The 16,157-nt window shown below is 40.1% G+C and overlaps 1 protein-coding gene and 1 long non-coding RNA gene across 2 annotated transcripts in view; one reads left to right on the top strand and one right to left on the bottom strand.

Annotated features, from left to right (window-relative positions):
* CLVS1 (clavesin 1) overlaps positions 1-16,157 on the bottom strand; it is a 226,541-nt gene that overhangs the window by 142,167 nt on the left and 68,217 nt on the right. The window contains exon 4 of the mRNA XM_032609816.1: positions 10,581-12,158. The gene's annotated coding sequence lies outside the window, so the exon portion shown is untranslated. The remainder of the gene's footprint in view (positions 1-10,580; positions 12,159-16,157) is intronic.
* Positions 1-16,157, top strand: part of LOC116742337 — a 124,020-nt gene that overhangs the window by 83,934 nt on the left and 23,929 nt on the right. The window lies entirely within an intron of this gene.

The following is a 16,157-nucleotide window of genomic DNA, read 5'->3' as shown; positions in this document are numbered from 1 at the left end:
ACTCCATCATACATATACACATAGTCTTTTTCATATTCTTTTCCATTATGGTGTATCACAGGATACTGAATATAGTTCCCTGTGCTCTACAGTAAGACCTTGTTGTTTTTCCATGCTATATATACTAGTTTGCATCTGCTAATCCCACACTCCCAATCCAACCCTCGCCCACCCACCTCCCCCTTGACAACCACCAGTTTATTCTCTATGTCTCTGATTCTCTTTGTTTCACAGCTAGGTTCATTTGTGTCATATTTTAGATTCCACATATAAGTGATATCATATGGTATTTGTCTTTCTCTTTCTGACTTGCAATACCAATCCTGGGCATATATCCAGACAAAACTATAAGTCAAAAAGATACACGCACCCCTATGTTCATAGCAGCACTATTCACAATAGCCAAGACATGGAAACAACCTAAATGTCCATCGACAAATGAATGGGTAAAGAAGATGTGGCCCATATATACAATGGAATATTACTCAGCCATAGAAAAGAATGAAATAATGCCATTTGCAGCAACATGGATGCAACTAGAGATAATCATACTAAATGATTGAGTGTTTTAATCCCCTTGGATTTTTCTACCTAAATGGTATACAGACAAATGCTCATATTATTTGCGTCTTTAATATAAGTGTTTAAGCTCTCTCAGACATTGGTTTGGTCTAACTTAGAAGTTCTAAAAATCAGAACATATTAGGTTTAAAAAAACTTGCAGGCATGCATTTTTTTCCTAGCTTTCCTAGATCAAACAGTATATGCAATAAGAGGCAGAATATTTACTTCCAACCTAATTATTAATGCCATATCGTACAAAATAATTTTAAAGACAAAAATGATTCTTTTACTTAATTTAGGACTAGCAGTAATTTCTTCAGGGAGACAGTCACCTCACACATTTCTGCTTTATATTGCCTTTGTGATATGGAGGAGATGAACTAGTTATCAGTTCAGGTAACTAGTATTCATTTTCAAGAATGAATATAGAATAGTAAAAATTTTTTATTTACAGAATGCTGGTCTTGTAAACTAATTTGTAAGAAAGTAGCACTTAGCTCTGTAATGTGTGAAAATAAGAAGTATCACGGAGTCTTGATTCTCACTGATTCTTAAGGACTTAGAATAGTAAAGGAAAACAGTGCAATGCACTAGTCCCAGGATTGGAAGAATCTTTAAAATCCGTCTAGTTCGACATCCATCTGATTTTTAAATTCCCTCTCTATTAGCCTCACCACACCGCTTCAAAATTCATCTCTACGCCCATTGCAGTCTATCTTTGATTGCTCTCACCAACCAATGACCAGGATGATCATATCATTTATTATCCAAATTTAGGCACCAGGGGTCACTAATAACAATAATGCTCAACAACAGGCATAAATGGGGACATTTGCAAGCAGACCCAGACAGATGGTCATTCTACTAGTGAATGACCTTTCTGCTGCTACCTCCAATAGACACATTTTGGTAACCTATTATGGGCGACCCCATCAGCAGTTGATATTGATGGCTTCATCCTTCTTAAAGCTCTCCCATTTTCCCGCTCTTTTCTGTGATTCCATATACCCTATTTCTCTCCTAACCTCTATCCATTCCTGTTCCATCTTCTTCTGTGCTCACCACGTCCATATGCTTCTGTGCTCACCACGTCCAGGATCCAACCGTGACTTAACCACCTGCGTGTGGATAACTTCAGTCTATAGCTGTCTCCTGATCTTCAGGCTTACTTACACATCCCAGTTGCTCACTGATCACCCCCACTTAGATGTCCCCTAGACGCCACAAACGCAGTGTGTTCAAAACTGAACTAATCGTAGTTCCTTATCCTGAATCTGCGCATCCACCTCCGTCTCTTACTGACTGACATCATCTCTGTGTAGTTTCCCACGCTAGAAGCCTGGGAGTCAACTATTATTCCACCTTCTCCCTTACCGCCCACATCCAGGCAATCACTTCCGTAATATTTCTTAAATCTTCCCTGTTCTTTCCATCCATTTTCACTGTCTTTGTTTAGACCGCGTCTCCACTCATCTGTTTAGTTCTGCAGCATTCTCCCTATGGTGCCCTTGCGAGCAACCTTGCCCTTTTCTTGTCCATTCTCTGTACCGCAGTTGAAATCTGCTCATGTCACTGCTTGATTGACAGTGATCAATAGCTTCCAGTTGTCCTAGGATGAAATATAAAACTCTGTGACATGGTTTCCAAGACTCTTCATCATCTGGTCCCTATCTGTCTCTCCAGATTCACCCTCCAGCCATGCAGCCACACCGAGACACCTGTAGTTTCTTCTCTCTTCTCTGGGCCTTGGCAAAAGATGCTCCCTCTGTCTAGAAAAACCACTGATTAACTCCTCTTTCCCCTTCAGGAGTCATCTTGGAGATCATTTTCTCCAGGAACCCTCCCTTACCTTCAGAGGTCACAGGGAGCCCTCCAGCCCTGACCACACCACATTTTATTGCCATGTTCCTCTCTCCCCTCTCACTCTGAACTCCTTGCACAGAATCTCATTAATTACCTGGATCTTACTCATCTGCGTATTGCCAGCACAGTGCCCGGCACACAGAGGGTCCGTGCCATGAGCAGAGCCACTCTGTTGTGTTCACTGCCTATTCTCAGTGCCTGGAACTGTGCCTACACTGAGTAGGTGCCATATACCTACGTACATAGAGAACCAATTAATAAAGTAGGCAAAATGTTGTTTTAACAAGTAAGTGGTTTTGCCTTCTGTTTGGGTACCTCTAGGACTGTCTTCCTTAAATGAGGGTGTGGCAGCTGCCGTTTAATTTCCTTCCTCATCTACAAAGTCGTTTGTTCCTAGAAGAAGTTAGCCTAGGCACACTGTACTTCAGATCATTGCCTCTTTGAAGCATGCTGGGTGCTATTCACGGTTCCAGCCATGGCACAGCACGCTCAGAGCACAAGGCATAGCGAAGGCTCGTCCCTGGCAGAATATTTAAAGCTGCTGGGAGCAAGTTACTTATCTTGCAGTTCAGGGAACTCAACAATGTTTCCAAGATAAATTACTGTGAGTTCAAGGGGAGAGTTGAGGTTGCATTTTTCATGGCCCACTCCCACACATAGTTATGCCTCCAGTCTATAACCTCTGAAGTAAATTTGTCTCAGTCTGTATCTTCGTTCTGTGCTCAGCACACAGTGGAAGCTGCCGGGGAGAATACCCAAGCCAGGGTCACTGGGTTCCATACTTAGGATGAAATAGACATTTTCCATTAAAGGCGAATCCTTCATTTCAGAAGTCTGAATAGACTGCTACTAAAAATAACAGCTTCAATTGATAAGACTTAAGGCACTAAAAATGCTGTGCTATACAAGAATGTTCTCCAGATGTAGCATTTTCAACTGTAACTTTTTTTGTTCACATGAAGGATTTGGTTCTCATTCAACTTTTCTGAATTGGTCAAACAAGTATAAAGGATACATTGGACTAGGTATCACCTGAAGAAGTAGGAGCGGTTTCTGTCCTGGTGGTAATAAGAATTGCTTCAATTTGTTATTTATTATAACTGTATTTATTATGTCCCAGGCACTTGCATACTCTCTTTTTTATATAGTATATTATTTAATCCTTAGAACAACTATATGAGATGAGTATATTATTGTCCCCATTTTTCAGCTGAGGAAACAGGCACAGGAGATGGTAAATGACTTTCCCTAGGTTACACAGTTACCAAGAGTCAGAAGGGGGTTTAAGCTTAAGTAATATTTCTGCTGTCCCATGTTCTTTATGACTGTGCTATTCCATCCTTATATGTAGCAGAGAGGTTCTAGTATTTACCACTTAAGACCTATGTGACCTTCAGCAAGTTACCATCCCTGCCAGAACCTCACTCTCCTTCCCTAAAATTCCATCCAAATTCACTATTCTGTAAGCCTAAACGTGCCTAAGGGGTCAACAGACATTTTTAGGGTGGCCTAACGCCATACCTCACAAATGTCCAGTTACCATCTTGTCCTCATATTTCATCAGCGGATGGCTGGAACTATTTAAAATCTACCTACATATGACTTTTCCAGCTATCGTTGATTTTTGCTCTGCCTTTACGTATTTTCCTATGGCTAAAATGACAAATCCGAGGCCCTGCCATTCTACTTGAAGGACTGACATGTCGGCATGCCTAGTAGAGTTCCAAGCATAGCCTGGGCATCGAAATGTGCTTGATAACCCAAGGGGGCACTTTAGGCAGGTTCCTATGTGCCTCGGAAACTCTCTCTTCCACTGCTGGTTGGGTCCGAAATGATCATTTATTTAGAGATTGTTTCAAATACATGAAGAGTAACTCATTACACTCTCTGGGGAGCCCAGGGTAGAAGCTTACTTCCATTTCTAATCCATGCTTTTTCTAATGAACTAGAAATTTAGGTAGTGGTATTTTTGTGTGAGGGGGAGGAAAGAAGAGTCTCCACGTCATGACATTTGAAATCATGGCATCCATAGATTCCAGATTCATACTTCATCTCAAATTTACATTAGAAAAAATACATATTTGTGTATTTCCTCATATGGAATTCAATCTTAAGAAAGTGTATTTGCACACGCAGACTTATAAACACATACCCTAGTCTTTATGAACCAAGGGGTCTAGGTGGAAAAATCATTTCAGAAAGTATAATAATTCAAATGAAATCTATTTTGGTTATTTTATAATCTATTATTCTCATTTATTTCATTATCCTTAGAAACACACATTAAATATAGGATAACAATCAGAATAATAGTAACCGTGTCTTATCTACAAATATGTACATATGTGTATCATTATTTCAAAGCATTTTACATCAATTATCTTTTTTCATCATTACAATGATTCTGCAATAGGTAGAATAAAGATGATTCCCTGGGAGATGCTGAGAATCATGTGAAATAATGTAGGTTAAAGTGCTTTGAAAATGAAAAGCTCCAGTTTACATTTACTGTAATATTTTTGTTGATATCATACTTCTGTTGTCTCCAGGTAGATAAAAGGATGTTGAAGCCTAGAACAGCTAAGCACCAGGCATTAAGTTAGATAATGAGCTAGTGTTAAAAGTGAGGGAAAAAACAGACAAGTATTTGTGACTACTTGTTACGTGCCTCGGGCTTTGGTATTATATAGTCTAATCTCCACACCAACCTTTAAAGCTAGGTTATTACTTATTAGATAAAAGGATAAATCTGAGATTTAGATAGATTAAGTATAGGTGGAAGAGCAAAGATTCATACCCAAACCTGCCTGACTCAAAGCCTGTGTTCTGTCCATTGCCCTACCTTGCCTCTCAGAATAGGTGCTTTCTCTTTACCAGCGTGGGTATCAGTGCTCTCAGACTCACTCACACAGCAAGCACAGACCTACACCCCATCAATCCTAAGGAAGAACATTTAAGGGATGTAAAATTGGCCAAATTTGGGAGGAAAGAGTATATTGTTGTCATGACCAGAAAGATGAAATCTGTAAATCCTAAATATTATTTGAAACATAAGAACATCAATAACTAATGAACAATACCTCAAATATTTATTGCTTCTGAATGTTCTTGATAATACAAAGAACAATTTTAAATACACATCAATTTAAATTAACACAGATACAAAATGAGAAACTATACCTATATTTGTTTCATGGGTTTCTTTTATAAGAAAAAGATGGAGAATGAATCTCAGTGATAAAACTTTCCACATGGAAGTCTAATCAACTACCTCAGCCATCAGTAAGTGTGAAAGATGTGTTTCAAAATTTTAAATGTATATTGAATTAGGTTAACCCTTATGGCTCTTCACCTTTCTAAAATCTCACTTCTAATTTTTTAACTGAATATGTATTTCCCCCTAGGAGTGCTGAAAGGGACTTTTACACTGAATGAAATAAAAATAGATGCTGCTGATATATCAAAACTAAAATCAAAAGTCACAGTGAGCAAAAATCTTTTTTTAAGTACAATTCTATTTGAAATCTTTCCTGAAAGGTGATATGCTCCCTTACTGCCAGTGGAGCCTATATTTAAATCTCAGAGGTCGGTTGATTACAATATTCTATGATGCTGACCAGAAAGGAATCTTATTTCCAAGTGATGAATTTGAGATTGACCATTAGGGTTTGTAGGACTCTCTGCATAAGTACTGGCAAGGGGACATAAGCCTCGTGAGTAACAAATTGAACTCCAATCCATTGGCTTTCTATCAAACGTTAGCCAACTTGCAGATATGAGCTATCTATACCCGGGGCAGGGAGAGTAGTCTAGAAGGATAAAGGGGAGACCTTTAATCATCTGAAAGTGTAGTGTGGCCAGAATTTAGCCCCTGGCTCATGGTCAACTTTCTGTTGCCTTTAGCTCAGTGGTAGCCCAGGGCTTGCCCTTGCCACATAAACATTCATTGTATAGACTCCCTTGGCTCCCTTTAAAATAGCAACTGAAGGGCTTCGCTGGTGGCGCAGTGGTTGAGAGTCCGCCTGCCGATTCAGGGGACGCGGGTTCATGCCCCGGTCTGGGAAGATCCCACGTGGCGCGGAGCGGCTGGGCCCGTGAGCCATGGCCGCTGAGCCTGCGCGTCCGGGGCCTGTGCTCCGCAACGGGAGACGCCACAACAGTGAGAGGCCCGCGTACTGCAAAAAAAAAAAAAAAAAAAGAAGGCACGTGTTCTTTGCCGTTACTTCTCAAAGTATATGGTCCATGGCTGAGCAGCATCCGCAGCTCCTGGAGCTTGTTGGGGTCTCAGATGTCAGGACCCACCCAGACGTGCTGAATGGTTAGCAGAATCCCCGGTCAATTTGGATGCCCATTAATGTTTGAGAAGCACTGACCTAAAGGATTGATAATCAAAGGGGTTGAGAAGGTGGGTTAATTACCCCTGAATTCAGAGCTCACTCTGTCTGCGGACAGCAGCGCTACTTTGTCCAAGAGGAGAGTAAAAGCACTCCCAGTGTGCTTTTGGAGCACTGACACTTCCTTCTGGAGCACTGACACTCATAAAAGATCACCTCATTAATTGTTCTCAAACATGCTGGCATGCTCTATATACCAACCAAAAGCAATGAAGGGAGGAAGGAGGAAGGAAGCAAGTGAAAGCAAGAGAGAGGGAGAGAGAAAAGGAAAGAGAGACAGATCTTACATGTTTAGTTTGATTTATTTTGTCCACACATAAGACTAGATGTCTTTTATTTATAGAGCCTGGGACTGGAGTTCCCAAGTGCCATTTCCAGGCCCACGGATTCTCTCTTATTCCCTCCAAAACTACCAACTAGTGAACACTGAGTACACTATGTACTTGACACACATACAGGTGTGGAACTTTACGTAAGACATGTCAGCAATAACACAGGCTGAACTGACATGATGTTATTCTAAGGAGAGTAGATGGAGAGAGGTCTGAACGATACCTACAAATTGGAGATGTGGCTAAAAGTGTCCAGAAGACAAGAGTGGATCATCTCAGACACATATGGGGAAAACCCTACTGGCTCAGCAGTCAGGAAGAAGAAAGCTCACAGAGAATTGAGCCCCCCGCACAGAAACTTTCATGTGATAGCAGGTCTGTAAAGGGGGAGAATAGGGTTACCCAGCCAGAGACAAGATGATAAGGGGCTGTGGGAATCAGCAGAAATAGTGGCGAATAATGAACTTATTAACTGAATAAATGAAAGCTTTTTTATGGAGAGGAGAGTGACCAGTTGATTTCTGCATCCATGAAGAATCAAGCCAAAGAAGATAAACCTTCCATTAAGCTAAGAAAAACTTGGATTGAAAAATAACCACAGTTTTCTCTAGAGAGATGTACACTTGGGGCTGACAGTGGAGGCTACAGTCTTAGAGTAATACTGTGGATCTTCTCCTGAAATTTAGTCCAGTAAATAAACAACTGGATAAAATGAACAATAATCAAAACAATAAAAATTTGGGAGAAAGATGTAATGGGGGAAAGATCCCTCTTAGCTTAAGGGGTATTTCTGGGCTGATTGCATGCGGCCAAATTTCATACTTTGTGTACCCATTCTGCTGTGTTACGTCCTCTGGGTCACCATTTAACGGGAAAGCAGAGAAGATCCAAGTCAGCCTGGATCCATTTACTAAGGATGCCTCTGCTGGGGAAATGTGTAAAATCGTGAATAGGCTTCTCAGGGTTACTAAGGTGTCCCTTTGTGAAACCTGCAGAAGTGAAAAGACACCACCAATTCTGGAGTTCTAGATTCCCCCATTTGGGAATGAATGACCTTCCAGCTTGATACTCCATGATTCTAAATGATGCACCTCTCTGGGAACATGTCTACAAAAGTGTTATGATGCCACTCTGCTGGAAAGTGCGTTTTCTGTTCACCTTTAAATCCATCATAAAAATGAGAAAGTTCTGTTATTGAAAATATGGAAAAAGCAAAATATCCCTTAATAGAAAAAACAAAAGGGGAAGCCAGGATAGTGGCACTTTAGAAAAATTAATGAGCTCAGTATAATATCTTAGTCAAAGAAAAGCATTGCTTCTGAGACAGATGCCTGTAAATCTCATGGAAGCAGCATTGTTTTGAAATTTCCCCAGCCACAGGAAATCGTATGAGGCACAGGAAGACGTAGCATTGAAGGCACTACATTCCTGGCCTGAGTTTCTAGTTCAAGCAGCTAGAACTGGCAGTATATACATTTTTAAAATTTGTCTGGGCTGAACCGGTCTTTGCAGACAGATAAGGGAGTTTTAAGAATCTGGTTGCTTGGGGACTTGAGAAGTCCAGTTTACTGTGGATATTACCAATCTAAGGACAATATATAGATGACCAGATTTCCTTCCTCTCTAAAATCCATTTCACCAGGTATTCTCACTAGTTTTCTTGGTTTGAATTCAAAAGTGAGTGAATTTTAGATGCAGATAGAATTAATTCATAGCAGTAAATAACTTTTGACAAAATGCTACTATTCCTCATTCAAGAAGAGTATTTGATGTGAATTTTTCCTCAAAACTTCTTCCAGCAGTTCCTTGTTTGTGACTATTTTTTTTTTTTGACAATGCCTCTGATAATGAGCAAGCTGATTTAGACAAAACTTGCTTCTTCTTCTTTTTAAAGAGGCAGAATAAATGTACAACGGGGATTTTTTAATCAACCTTTTCTGTGCTTTGGTTTAAACTTGGTTGTTACATGTGACTGACATTATCCCCATATGAAATTATAATCCATCTCATTTTTAATAAAGATGTTGATTTTATGAAAAACAATTTGCTAAAAACTCCAGCATTTTGCTGTTTGGTAACAATTGATTAAATGAGTACCCACGAAAAGATTTTTATTTATGACAGGCTCGGGCACTTATTTTCTGAGGTTTGTTAGCGCTTATAAAACAGATGATCCTGGCTAAATCAAAGAGGTGCTATGACTTGTGTTTGTACCCTCAAGATATCTGAAGACCCTAACTTCCTTTCAGCTGAGATAGAAAATCTTAGAACTCTAAAAGCAGAACCTGGTAGAACACAGTTACATAAAATGCCTTTTCCATTTTTTTCCCCACTCTATTACCCTTTACTATTATAGAAAAATGGTGTTATCGCCTGATTACTGAGAAAGCACACAGAAATCTCGCCTTCCAAATCCGAGTCAGTCCTTGACTAGGATGAACAAAGCCAGGCCATCTGCTCTGAATATCATTACTACTTTGGCCATTTGGGCAAGGGATCTATCTTCTCTGCTTCAAAGGGAGGTTTTAGATTGGAAAATTGAAATTAAATAAGTAGACAGGAAGAGACATTTGGACAAATAACACTTTCCAAAGAGAGCCCTATTTGTTAGGTTCTTATCATCATGATCATTTTAATTTTCATTCTGGACACACAGTTAACCTTTGGGGTCTCCATTTTACAAAACATTTCAGTAAAAAACTTAATTCCAGAGTTTCTGCAATAAACGCTTAGGAAGGAAAACCAGCCTGTGGGTGAATATGAGTCATCAATCACCCCCCCTCCGCCGCTTCCTGGTGGCTCTCCACTGGGAAACCAGGAACATGGATTGAGTTTATACAGCTATTTCACCGGAATAATACTATACCGCAGGCCATGTTAATTTCCTGAGCTAAACAGTCCCTAATCTGCTGAAAGGCAGCTGGCTAACTGCTGGTGTCTGGCAAGTGCCCCATCTGTCCCCCTGCCCAGGGTCTCTCTCTACTGTCTTCACTTTCCCGTTCTCTCAAGCAGGCGTCTCTCTTTGTTTTCAGGGGTGTAGTCCACCTGAACTTTCCTTTCTATGCCTGAAAACTTGGGCTCTTTTCCTCTATCCTGCGGACCTGCGGCTTTGTCTAAGTGACAAGGCACAGTTGTGTTGACTGTAGTTACGACGCTGGTGATGGTGGAGATCATGACGGTGATGGTGGAGATGGGGGGCTGATGGTGTAAGGAGCGCAGGCTGAGCGGGCGCCGGGCGGGGGGGGGGGGAGGATGGACCACGGAGGCGGTGGAGAGTGGGGTGCGAGAGGGATGGAGTGAGCAGGGATTGCAGATGGGAGCTGTCCACGCACCGAAGTGCTGAAACGCCGCAGCCATGGCATCACAAGAGCGGAGAAAGGCGGGGAGGCGCTGCAAATATAGAAGGGAGAAAAAAGGCAACAAATACCTTCACACGGCCGCCCAGCCTTGCTTTGGGAATGTGTTTCTGCAGGTGTCCTCGTTGCTGAGCTGAGTGGGTGAGATCCCCTATTCTGGCAGGTTCGGGCTCAGATTTCTCTAGAAAGCTGTGAATGAGAGCCCTGGCTCTTAGGGGCTGTGATTTTGGTAGGAGGCGTGTGCGCCCGAGACTCTGTCCTTCTGTATGGAGCCTGGCTTTCCCCTGGGTCCTAAATGCCTCCGCAACGTTGGTTTTCCTCGGTTCCGTCAAGACAATACTAAGAATTATTGTAATTTTGTAACATCTGGGACAAAAAGTATTTACTTACCATTACCCCCCGACAGACACATTTTAAAAAGAAAACCTTTTAAACAGATTAATGCAAGCGCTGAAACAAGACTCGTGTGTGTGTGTGTGTGTGTGTGTGTGTGTGTGTGTGTGTAAATTTAACAGATGAGAAAGTATCACAAACCTATAGGGGAAAGGATGGATTATTTCATTAACAAATGGTGGTAAGAAAACAAACGATTTGGAAAAGGCTCAAATTAAAGCCCCATCGTACCAAATTAATTCCACCTAGATTAAAGAGCTAAATAAGAAAGTAAAATAAAATTTAGAAAAACAACTAGAAGAACATAAGAAATATGGTTACTGATTTCAGCATAGGGAAGGCTTTCTAAGCACCAGAGGAATAGAAGCAATCATCAAGAAAAAAGGGCAATAAGTTTGAGTGCATAAGAATACTTCTGAATGTAAAAATGTCGTTAACAATGTAAATATAAATGACCACTTGGAAAAAATTGCAACAAATATATGATTCATACATAGAATATCTCATATATCAAAAGAAATACACTATCAGCCCAAGGGGAAAAAAAAGACAAGCACATGACAAAGAATTCACTAAAGAAAGGTGAATGCGTTATAAACCTATTTTTTTTTAAATCAACCTCTCCCGTAAAGAGATACGTAATTTAAAATAGTGGATTTTGGCTGAGGGTTTAAATCTACTTAATATCTCATGTTGTTGAGATAACGGTGAGGAAGTGTAACCTTTCTATAGATCTATTTTGCAACATACATTGAGTCATAATATACATACATGTAGACCCAATAATTCCACTTTATGCACCTTATCCTGGGGATATAATCAGATATGCAGATAAGGATTTATGTACATAAATTTAATTTATAGGACCATAGAAACTGTCAAAAATAATGCAAGAATCACATTTGTGTATATAGCCTATAATATTTACAGCTATTAAAAACATATTTTTGAAGACTACTATAGACAAAGAAACATGCTCACAAAGTGGTAAGTGAAGAAAAAGCAAGATAGCAGATACAGTACCCCCCATTATAAAGTTTTCATATTTACTAATAAAAAAAGAAACATTAAATATTTTAATGCAGTCTTTTTATCATATATTTCACAGAGCCTTTAAAATTGTCAGAATTCTTCCAACGCTGACGTAGCATTATGTGTTTATTTACTTATCTGTATATTATCTCTCTCTCCAATAGAATGTAAGCGCCACGTGGTAGAAAATTTGTCTCTTCTGTTCAGGACTGCTTCCCCATCACCTAGAAGAATGCCTGAATGTCACAGAAGTTCAATAAATATTTGAGAAATAGAAAAATGAATGAATGAATGAATGCCATAACCCCCCCACATACCGATATTTTTTAAAACATTTTATAAAGCTATGAATTTCATATAAAAAGTTATCCAAAAAGGTATAATACACCAAAACGACGTGAGGTTGCCACTGAGTTTCGATCACATATCAGCTTAAAGGGACATCTTCAAAAGTATAACTAATCATGGACATGACTTGCAAAGTAGCACTAAATGGGAACTTTTTAGGAGAGAAAAGTTTTCTCTAATTAATTTGCAGTCTAATACTGTTCACTTCTTCTTGATCATGATCCCTTTAAAAGCTTTGTAGACTTTCCTTTCTTCTCAGATGTTAATGTTAATTATTCTGCTTCTCTTCCTCCTTTCATCAATTTTATAACCAGTAATAGAAATATAAACCAAGACCAAGACATAAGTGTTTCATTAGCCTATGATATAAAAAGACTTTTTCAAAGTTTCAAATGAATTTGGCTACCTTTGCTCAGCCTCTGTTCTCTTTCAGTTTTTTTCCACTGTCCATTGTGACTTCTGAATGACATCAGTGATAACCTAGCCAAGTTTTATTTGTATTTGTAGAAACAAAAATCATATATATGTGTGTGTGTGTTGTATGTGTACTCTCCTTCCCGAGAAATCTTTATAGAAGAAAACTCTCCCCACTTGTATGAGGCTGAGACATAAACCCAGAGTGTTCCTGCCTGATGGAGTGATAGGACCTACAGAGATGGGCAGAGTAACCACGAAAGCTACTGGCTGCCAGAATATAGTCTTATATTCTGAAAGTTTTAAAAAAGTTTTAAAATTTACTTGCACTCATCAGAGTGAAAAAAAATAGTTGCTTTTTTAAAAAAACCTCACTTTTATTTATGATTAGAACAGATATACTCACTATATTACAAGATTTACTTCTTCGCAAAGTGCCAGTGAAAGTATACCATTTCACTTTGTATTTAAGGATATTATCCTTGTATTGTTTATCATAATACCATTCTACACTGCTTAAAATTTCTGTGTAAGAAAAACTGCCCTTTACCGAGTAGATGTGTCTTCACTGTGTTGGATCTTTTTGTTTCCAGGATCCAGATTATCTTTGCTCAGAGCCTTTGCTTGATAACTGTTAACCAGAGGCTTCTGTGATGGGTTTCTCTTCTTTCCTCACCCTGATTGAAATTGTTCTGATACTTGGCACGCTCTACTTACCCTCCATTTCAGCTTCTTGTATTTCTCAGCCGCCTACATATTTGTTTGCAGGGTTCCTCCATATCCCATTTGTGTATAAGTAGCCAATGCCAAGGGTTCAAGTGTAGTCTGCCCATCTGCTCAGAAGCATCTTTCCTGGTCCCTGACCTCGTGCCTGACATACCTAAGTCAGTTAACTCATTTCCATACTGCCTTAAAGGACCCTGTTAATGTTGGATTTGCTGTGGTCTAGGTTCGGTTCATGGGAAGGTGCTTTCCGTGGCTGGCTAGTGACCGATGAAGGTTGTATCCATGTGGGAGTGCACTAAAGTCTAAGAGTCCAGGCAGATGGGATAATACCCAGAGAAATCTTGATATTTATAAGAGGGATGTTAGGATGATATTACAATGGTAAAATAGCACATTTCTAGACAATTGGATGTTTAAGGACTGGGTAATATATAAAGACTAAGGTCAACTTGCAAAAGTAAAAATACTTTACTTAGCCATAAGGATAATTCATTCTCCTTACGTATGTTTTGTAATGTACATCTCAATTTATTTATTTATTTTTATAAATTTATTTATTTATGTATGGCTGCACTGGGTCTTCGTTGCAGCACACGGGCTTTCTCTAGTTGCGGCGAGCAGGGGCTACTCTTCATTTTGGTGCGCGGGCATCTCATTGCGGTGGCTTCTCTTGTTGCAGAGCACGGGCTCTAGGCACACGGGCTTCAGTGGTTGTGGCTCGAAGGCTCTAGAGTGCAGGCTCAGTAGTTGTGGTGCACGGGCTTCGTTGCTCCGTGGCATGTAGGCTCTTCCCAGACCAGGGCTCGAACCCATGTCTCCTGCATTGGCAGGCGGATACTTAACCACTGCGCCACCAGGGAAGCCCTCAATTTATTATTATAAGAGATTGTCACTGATATTTTTACTATCTACTATGCATGCCCATGTTGAAGTTTTAGAGTTTGTATTAGTCAGGATAGGCTAGGTAATGCTGAAAGGACAAATGAACTCTACAGTGCCAGTGGCTTCCCACAGCAGTGTCTTCTTCCTTGTTTATACTTGTTTGGGGGCTGGGGGGAAGAGGAGCTGTGTCGCATCTAGTCACCTAAGGGCCAGGTGAGGAATTGGCACAGCAGGGAAGAACAATGCGTGGAGAACTTAGACCTGCTTGAAAGTAACACACATCTTTTCTGCTCACAGCCCATTGGCCAGAACAAGTCACATGGCCCTGCCTGTATAAAAGGGAGCTGGGAAATGTGTACAAGCACAGGGATATTTGATGAGCAGTCAATATTTATACAACAGTCTACCCTTGTGGTTACCAAAAATGTCTTAACTCACATAGAACATACTCAACGCATCTCCGAAGATTAATTTATTCACTACATCTAGCTCCAAGTTTCAGATCTCTAGGTTTTAAGGAGTTGTCTTATCCAGATGTGATCCTCTGTCCTAAAGATGTATTAAAATGCAAATAATTTGCAACCCATCTGCCAACATACCCAACATGTAACAGTAAGAGAGGGACAGGGTAACCACAACAAACACTCCCGTTTAGAAGGGGAAGGATGGGAGGATACCTGGCAGTCACTGAGCCCAGTAATTCTGAAATCACACTGAACGGGTGCGGCCAAGACCTCCTACACTGGGGTTTAGAGGGTTTTTTTGATTAGAGTCTTACTCTGGTCTCTGGGAAAAGCTTCTTATTCCTTTGTTCTCTGTGACGCCTGGTACCACATCTGAAAGATTGCTGTTTTTTCCATTATACACCTTGGCCGCATCCAAAATGGGAATTACAGAATATGCCCTTAGTTGAAATTGAATTTCCAATTTTAGTTTCAATTTCTGTTTCACTTGGGTCACAGCAAACATCCAGTTCTTTGAGTAGCAGTATGCACTCAAGATACCACACGACCACATAGTTAAATATTTATAAATTCCAGCATTTATTTCCTCCAAAGTCTAAATGAGTAAGCAAGCTAAAAAGGTGGTAAAGTGGTTTACAAACTGTGTCTCTGAATTGGTCAGTTTTTCTCTGTCTTGACCACTACCAGATATCTTCTGCTTGTTGCCATTTCAAGGGTTCTTGGAGAGATTCAGGGAACCAATGTCACAGGTTGCTCCATCACTGCTGTGGCAGGTTGGGTGTATCTTCCAACTGGGACCTGGACGGTATCGATATACCTCACATTCCATTGATTCAAGGTTACAACATTCAGTGTTGCATCCTTAAACTGGAGTGTTCATAGATCATTGTATTCTAATCTGTCCTGGGCAAGGTGACCATATGCTCATCAAAGTATCCCATTTCCTTTGGAGTGACGCGGGAAAACTTAAGATCAAGTTAAGTTCACATCCAGTCAATTTTGCATGTAAGGCAGGTGTGAGCAAGTGTTTACAAACAGGATGAGGCATCCTTTACAATATTTTGGAAGATATATACTTCAACCTCCTTAGGGGATACAGCTTTCCAGACCATTACCTTCCATAGGGGTACGAGGGGGGCACACAAGTTATTTCAGTTCTCTAAGGCTCATGAATTTTTTATTCCAAGTTCATAGGTTTTTTGAAAGTATCATTCTCTGAATAGTTTAGAGGTGCATTGTCTGTCTGGCTTAATCGGTTTCATATTATAATATCCACAGTATAGTTCTTTGGAGACATAGACTTCAGAGCTGCTATATTTATTTGCTTTTTTACCCCCTCAATATATTTTTTACCTCTCAGTATATTTGAGCCTCTCTGGAGTAGTAAGT

This window comes from Phocoena sinus, chromosome 17, assembly GCF_008692025.1.
Source record: "Phocoena sinus isolate mPhoSin1 chromosome 17, mPhoSin1.pri, whole genome shotgun sequence".
NCBI lineage: Eukaryota > Metazoa > Chordata > Mammalia > Artiodactyla > Phocoenidae > Phocoena > Phocoena sinus.
This window is presented reverse-complemented; position numbering and strand designations above follow the sequence as displayed.